A 6,975-nucleotide genomic window follows, 5' to 3' on the forward strand; every position below is an offset into this window, starting at 1 on the left:
TAAAAACAACAAAAACAGATTGTTTTATTTCAACCCGGCCTTGAGCTCAAAAAAAAAATCAACAGAATTTAAATAAATAAGTAAATAGATATAGGCCCCTATTATGAGTTGCATTCGATTTTCGACTGTGGTCGAAAGTGCTGAGCGAACGAATTTTCATTTGGTATTATGGCGCTCATTCGATGAAGAATAGCGCTATTGTGAATTTCGCTCGTTTAGGTTGTTCACAATAGTATATTTTTCACCGCTGAGAAGCTTTGTTTACAAATCGAGCAAACTAAATAGTGTGCTTATACATATTTATGTAAATTTGTTCTAATTAAAACGAAGTAAAAAAGAAAGCAAGTTTATAAAAACGTGGTAAAATGAGTACAACGAGTTCTGGTTCAACGATTCGTCAGAGGATGAGAGCTTAGTAAACTGGCCAGGAGTAGCAAATGTTTAAGAGAGTTTAAGTTTATTAGTCTTTCGAATATATTTTGATATTAAATATATTTAAGAAATTTGTCTACAGATTCATTAAAAAGTTCCGACCATCTAAAGAGGCGTTTGTGAGCCAAATCTATTTAAAATATTTTAAAACTATCAACAGCGCTACGATTTTGTTCTCAGAGATCGTGCCAACAGAGTATAGGGATTTTCTTTCACAAGTAAAACCAGCCTTTCGAGCTTGTGTTTAGTATTCACGATGTTAGAACTGCATGAAATTAATAAAAAATTGTTTAAAATTAGTGTCTAGCCGCCAAAATGTAAGAAAACATACACAAAATCATAATTTTTTCACAATTTTCTAACACTTCGCTACACCATCGAAAGCAAAATTCTGTTCGACAGAAAATTTGATACTCAACGAAAATTTCGACACGCTTGCATAGCTCATAATACGAATTACACTTTCGATCTTCGATCTTCGATAGCCAGCGAAGATCGAAAATCGAATGCAGCTCATAATAAGGGCCATAAGCCTCTAGTGGAACATTTTGAAAACCAAAAAAAAATATAACACTTTAGTATTTACAAGCGTACTGGCAGTTAATGAAATTTTAATTCAAAGCTTCAAGCGAAGTAACTCCTTGAGTTGGTACAAAAAAAAGGGTCTGAATTAGCACTTCCTTAAACTCGTAGTCGTGATAGCATTATTAAAATATTTTCTCCATTAACTGCGAGCATACTTAAAAGTGAAAATGCCTGGTAATCCAAATGATGATACCACAGATACAACAAGGCTGGTCACGCTAAGACAGTAACCGTCTACAGCTCGCGAAAACATCACAAAAATAAGAAAACTATTAGAAAATACCACCACTTCTTGGAACGTTTTAGATTTAGAATGCCGGTTAGAAACTTTGAGCTCTTATATAAAACAGATAATGGCATATCAAACGGAGATCGAGAAAGAGGACCCTAGTGACGACAAACGACGCGATAATGAGGAGTTATGCATTAGTGCAAAATCAAAACTCATGCAACTGCTAGGGCAATACAAGCGAAAGGATAGTTAATTGTTGGAAACTACACTAGTTACCATGCCTCAAGCCACACGATTACCAAATTTGAAATTACCTACCTTTAGTGGAAAATATGCAGACTATAAAAATTGTATAAGCTCCTCTAACAATTTGATACATAACGGGCCACATCTAGCTCCGATCGAAAAATTCAACCAGTTGCTTAGCTGTTTGTCAGGAGATACACTTAGGACAGTAAAGGCGTTTCAAGTGACCGAAGAAAATTACGAAAAGGTTTTGGAGCGATTAGCGGAACGATATGACAAGAAGGGCTTGATATTCTTTGATAACATAGAGCAACTGTGTAACATAGAAAAGATGACTAAACCAAATGCTTCAGCGCTTAGGAATGCAGTAGATACTGTGTCAGCAATTTACGATTCCTTATTATCGTTAGGGTCAGAGAAAGATATAGCAAATGCCTTAATTATCCACCTAGTAATTTCGAAAGTTGACGCAGTTACTAGATCAAAATGGAACGAACACTTAGATTATTCCACACTACCAACATGGATTGACTGTTCAAAGCACTTAATTCGTCGTTGCCAGTCATTGGAAATAAATGAAGACAATTCGTATCGAGCCAATGCAGTTGACCAAAGAAAACCCAATCGATCAAATTTTAGCAAAACCAACTAATGAAACCCAGTGTTATCATTGTCACAATAGTGGTCATTCAATTTATACCTGCACATTTTTCGCTGCCTTACCAATTACTAAACGGTTCGAATTTATAAAAAAAGAGGGAAGTTGCATTAATTGCTTAAAAAAGGGGCATTCAGTTCGAAGTTGCACTCGTTCGCATTGTAGAGTCTGTCAACGCCCTCATCACACTCTTTTTCATAAATATGAGGTGCACTCACAGCAAGGCAACTCAAATTCAACCAACACATTGTTGTCGTCGCAGTCATCCCCTTCATCAGCTCACGCAACTCATCAGTCTTCTCACCACGTTTCAAGTGTTAACGACGTTGTTGTCTTGGCCACGGCTCTGATCAAAATTAAAGTTCGTCATGGAAAAGATCATTTCGTGAGAGCTCTCCTTGATTCAGGCTCACAGTTAAATTTCATGAATGAGGAATGTGCGAGTAATTTGCAACTGAAGGGAGAGTTTAAAAATCTTAACTTGTCTGGTATCGGAGAACTTAACACAAGTCTGAGACATAAAGTAAATGCCACGATAAAATCAAGAATTAATGAGTATCAATTTCAAACAGATTTTTGGGTGATTAAATCAATTTCTACATACAAGCCTGCAGTTAATTTCCAAAATTAATACGTGCATGGAGCTGATATATTTTTCGAATTTCTATCCGTAGGTCAAATAAAAGGTTGGATAGTTTCAGGTCGTTATAAATACAACAATAGTGTGGAAAGCGGACAATGCAACCTGGTTAACCAAAATAATGAAGAGTCATTAGTCTCACTAGACGCAGTTGTGAGAAAATTTTGGGAAATCGAGGAAACCCCTGGCATTTCAAAAACAAGTTGCAAGGAACATATCGACTGTGAAAATCATTTTGTTGAACATACAAGGCTCTTGCCAACTGGTCGTTTCGAAGTTCGCCTCCCATTTAAGAGGGATGCTTCAGAACTGGGCTCGTCCTACGAAATAGCAAAGCGAAGATTCCTATCTCTTGACCGCTGGCTTGTAAGGACACCGGAAGTTCAAAAAATGTATAACGAGTTCATGTTGGAGTATTTGTCGTTAGGCCACATGTTAAAATTTGAAAATACAATCCCAACTAGTCCACATTATTTCATACCCCATCAAGTCGTGGTAAAGTTAGATAGTTTGACTCCAAAGTTGAGTAGTCTTCGATGCCTCCTCAAAGACATCTCCTCATAACTCCCTTAATGAAACGCTGATGGTCGGCCCGACTATACAACCTGAGCTTTACATGACGCTATTAAAATTTCGCTGTCATAAATTTGTGATTACCGAAGAGGATCGAAAATTTTAGCTTGTTTTGTGGCGGGAAATGCCGAATATGCCAATACAAATTTACAAACTCAATACGGTGACTTATGGTACATCGCCAGCGACATTTTTGGCTATTCGATGCCTTAACGAACTTGGTAATATATACCGAGATATTATGCCTCTTGGTTCGAGGGTTACCCAAGAAGACTTTTACGTTGATGGCTTGCTATCAGGCGGCGAAACATTAAAAGAGCTGAAGCAAATTCAATATGAAGTGACAAAAATTCTTCAGTCAGCTGGCTTTGAACTTGCTAAGTGGTATTCGAAACACAATATTTAAAGACAATGGTGACGCAGAAAAAACAATCTCATTGAACGACACCGAAACCACGAAAACTCTGGGAATAATTTGGCATCCGAAAAGTGATGAACTTTCTTTTAAACCAAATAAAACCTTTTCTGATTTACAGGCAACTAAGCGGAATATTTTGTCAATCTCATCACGACTGTTCGACCCGCTGGGACTTCTAAGTCCCATAATAACAAAAGCAAAAATGATCTTGCAAGAACTATGGTTGCAGAAAGTGGACTGGGACGAATCAACTCCGATGTCATTGGCAAAGAGTTGGGAAGACTTTAAAGAAAACTTAAATAAAATTGAAGAGATACATATACCCCGTTATATCAACATGTCGTCGTCGACAAAAATTCAAGTGCATGGTTTCGCAGATGCATCCATGCGTGCTTATGGTTGTTGTATCTACGTTCGGAGTAAATGTAGAAATAACCATGAATCATTGCTAGTTACCGCTATGTCAAAGGTCGCCCCGCTAAAAACCAAAACCCTACCTAGGCTTGAATTGTGTGCCACTCACCTGCTAGCAAAACTGTGGAAAAGTATAGCCCCAATATTGCTGCCGAATACCGAAAAAGTTTTCTTTTGGACTGACTCGGAAATCGTCCTTTACTGGCTCAAAAAGCACCCGTTAACACTATCTATTTTTGTTGGGAATAGAGTGGCGGACATCCAAGAATGGACGGAGAATGTAATATGGAAACATGTTCCAACCGATCAAAATCCGGCTGAAATAGTGTCTAGAAGTTGCAGTGTTGAGGAGTTGCGCCAGTCGATGTGGTTCAATGGCCCGAAGTTCCTTGCACTGACTGGAGAAGATTGGCCAAAGAATCTATATTTCGAGCCACCAGAAGATGTAAAAGTTCTCGAAACTCGAAAAAGCCCAGACAGTGTTACATGGCGTATTCAAGCAGCCAAGTATAGTCCACAAAATTATAGAAAATTGCTCTGCATACTTAAAGATTTTACGAATACTTGCCTATGTATTACTTATACTTAATGATCTGAGAGACGGACGTGTTTTTGAGCGCTCCACAAAAATTTGCTTTTTTTCGGTGCAATTGCAGTGTTAATACAAGCTTTTTTGTCGTCACTTCACTTAACACGCGTATAAGCTTTTTTTGGTGGTTTTTTGTACCTGCGTTTTAGTATTTTCGTATTGTCACCTGCTTCTTATGGATTCTGCCGGTAAGCGTAAAGCCATTTTTGCAGCTAGTAAAGAATCTCCAGCACATAAAAATCTACGACTGGAGAATAACGGCGGTCTCTCTGAAGCTGTACTTAAGGCGCTGAAATCCACAGAAGAGAAGCTTCAGTCAATGGAAGAGAGGATACAAGAGCGTATTGGAGCGGTTTATACACAGCTGACAGAAGGTATTGCTGCTTTTGAGCGTAAGTTCATAGCTAAGCTGCAAGAGAGTTTTGAGGCGGTAGCAGCGCGTATCGAAAAAGTCGAAAGTAGGTGCAGCAGTCTGGAGCAAGATATGACCTGTGCTCTTAGTCTATCTGCTGAGATAAATTCTTTGAAAGAGGAATTGGAAGATCTAAAAAAAGAGAAGGCAACTGCTCTTTCTACCTCTGATGCTGTTGTGTTTGGCTTGCCGTTCGTGAAAGAGGAGAACCTGAGACAGATTTTTGATAGTGTGTGTAAGTCCATTAACTTTGCGACTCTGTTTGTTTGCGATATTTTTCGCACGAAGCATACAGATGAGCGGCCTAATAGTGCGGTGATTGTCAAATTTCCCTCACTATCCGATCGTACACGCACTTTATCTGCGTTCGATCAGTATAGGAAAAAGCACAAATCTTCTGTACCTCTTAAACTAGCAGGCATTGATAGCCACGGCACTTTCAACATTTATGAGAGCTTACCTGCTGCGACCAGAAAGACTTCAAGCTGCGATGAAATTGAGAAAATGTAATAAGCTGCATAGTGCATTTTCTTGGAGAGGTGAAATTTTTATACGTACGTCTGCTGGAAGTGAACCTGTTGCTGTATCTGATAGCAGCGAGCTTTTTAACATCATTAGTAGCATTTAATATTAGCATACTATTTAACATTTATTTTGTGTATTATCTTTTGTCTTCCTCATATATTTAAGTTTGTTTATAACCATTTTCTGTTAATATTACTCCACAATATGTTGGAGAACAGTCCGTCACATAATGTTAATTTCATCCAAACAGTCCTGGTAAATGTGCTCTGTAAGCGTGCTGGTGGCTTTAGTGTAGTTCATTTCAACGCTCGCAGCTTGAATAGTGACAAACTGGATAGCATTAGAAGTATATTTGAAGATTCGTGTGTTGACGTTGTTTGTGTGTCAGAGACTTGGTTCAGTGCGGATATTCCGAATTATTGCTACTCAATCCCAAACTATAATTTGTTTCGCAATGACCGTTTGGGTAGAAGAGGTGGTGGAGTGGCTGTGTATTGTAGAAACAATCTAATTGTTAATATTATAAGTTCTTCTACGTCTGAGATTGAGTTTATGACTGCCGTGATTTCAGATGCGAGCACAAAAGTGTTGGTGTCTTGTGTGTACAATCCTAGCAAGAACATTTCATTGCAGCCTTTTTTCGATGACCTTACTCCTCGTCTTCTTGACTATGACCACTATATTATACAGGGTGTCCCAGAAGTAACGTGCCAAACTTTAGGGGATGGTAGGTGGGGGGGTAAGCTCCCTGATAAACAAAAAATTTTCAGGTAAAAGTGTCACCGTTTTTGAAATATTTACATTTTTTCGAATTTAAAAAAAATCGTGCCTTTTCATGTGTTTTCTTTAACTCCAACTACAAACCCGGCAATACTTAGTAAATTTTTTATGTAAAATACTTCCAGATAGTTGCCTCTCCATACTCAAATGCAATGTAGTTAAAATATGTTAAGGAACCATCATAAAATTAGGACTATTTCTGGATTTTTAACTTTTTGATATTTTCACCCCAACTTTGACTATCTCGGGTCAAAAAAAAATGTACTGAGCTATAACTTTACATTACATCAAAAATTGCTCATTTAATACAGATTTCAGAAAGGTGCCACACTTACTGTTTTGAAGGGAAAAAAAATTTATAGCCGCTTTTGTGGGTAAAGGACTGAGACACGCTAGAATGTATTTAATAGATTTAAATTGAATTTGCTCTTGTTACCGTCAAATGACATGCTAAATAGTACAAAGGTACAT

General features: G+C 37.8%; 1 protein-coding gene across 1 annotated transcript in view; it reads left to right on the forward strand.

Annotated features, from left to right (window-relative positions):
• The window catches only part of LOC118749347 (mitochondrial import inner membrane translocase subunit Tim17-B), a 144,608-nt gene that overhangs the window by 58,572 nt on the left and 79,061 nt on the right, over positions 1 to 6,975 (forward strand). The gene's annotated exons all lie outside the window — the stretch shown is intronic.

The sequence above is a fragment of the Rhagoletis pomonella genome, unplaced genomic scaffold (assembly GCF_013731165.1).
Source record: "Rhagoletis pomonella isolate Grant_MI unplaced genomic scaffold, Rhpom_1.0 Rhpom_scaffold_00001, whole genome shotgun sequence".
Taxonomy (NCBI): Eukaryota; Metazoa; Arthropoda; class Insecta; order Diptera; family Tephritidae; genus Rhagoletis; species Rhagoletis pomonella.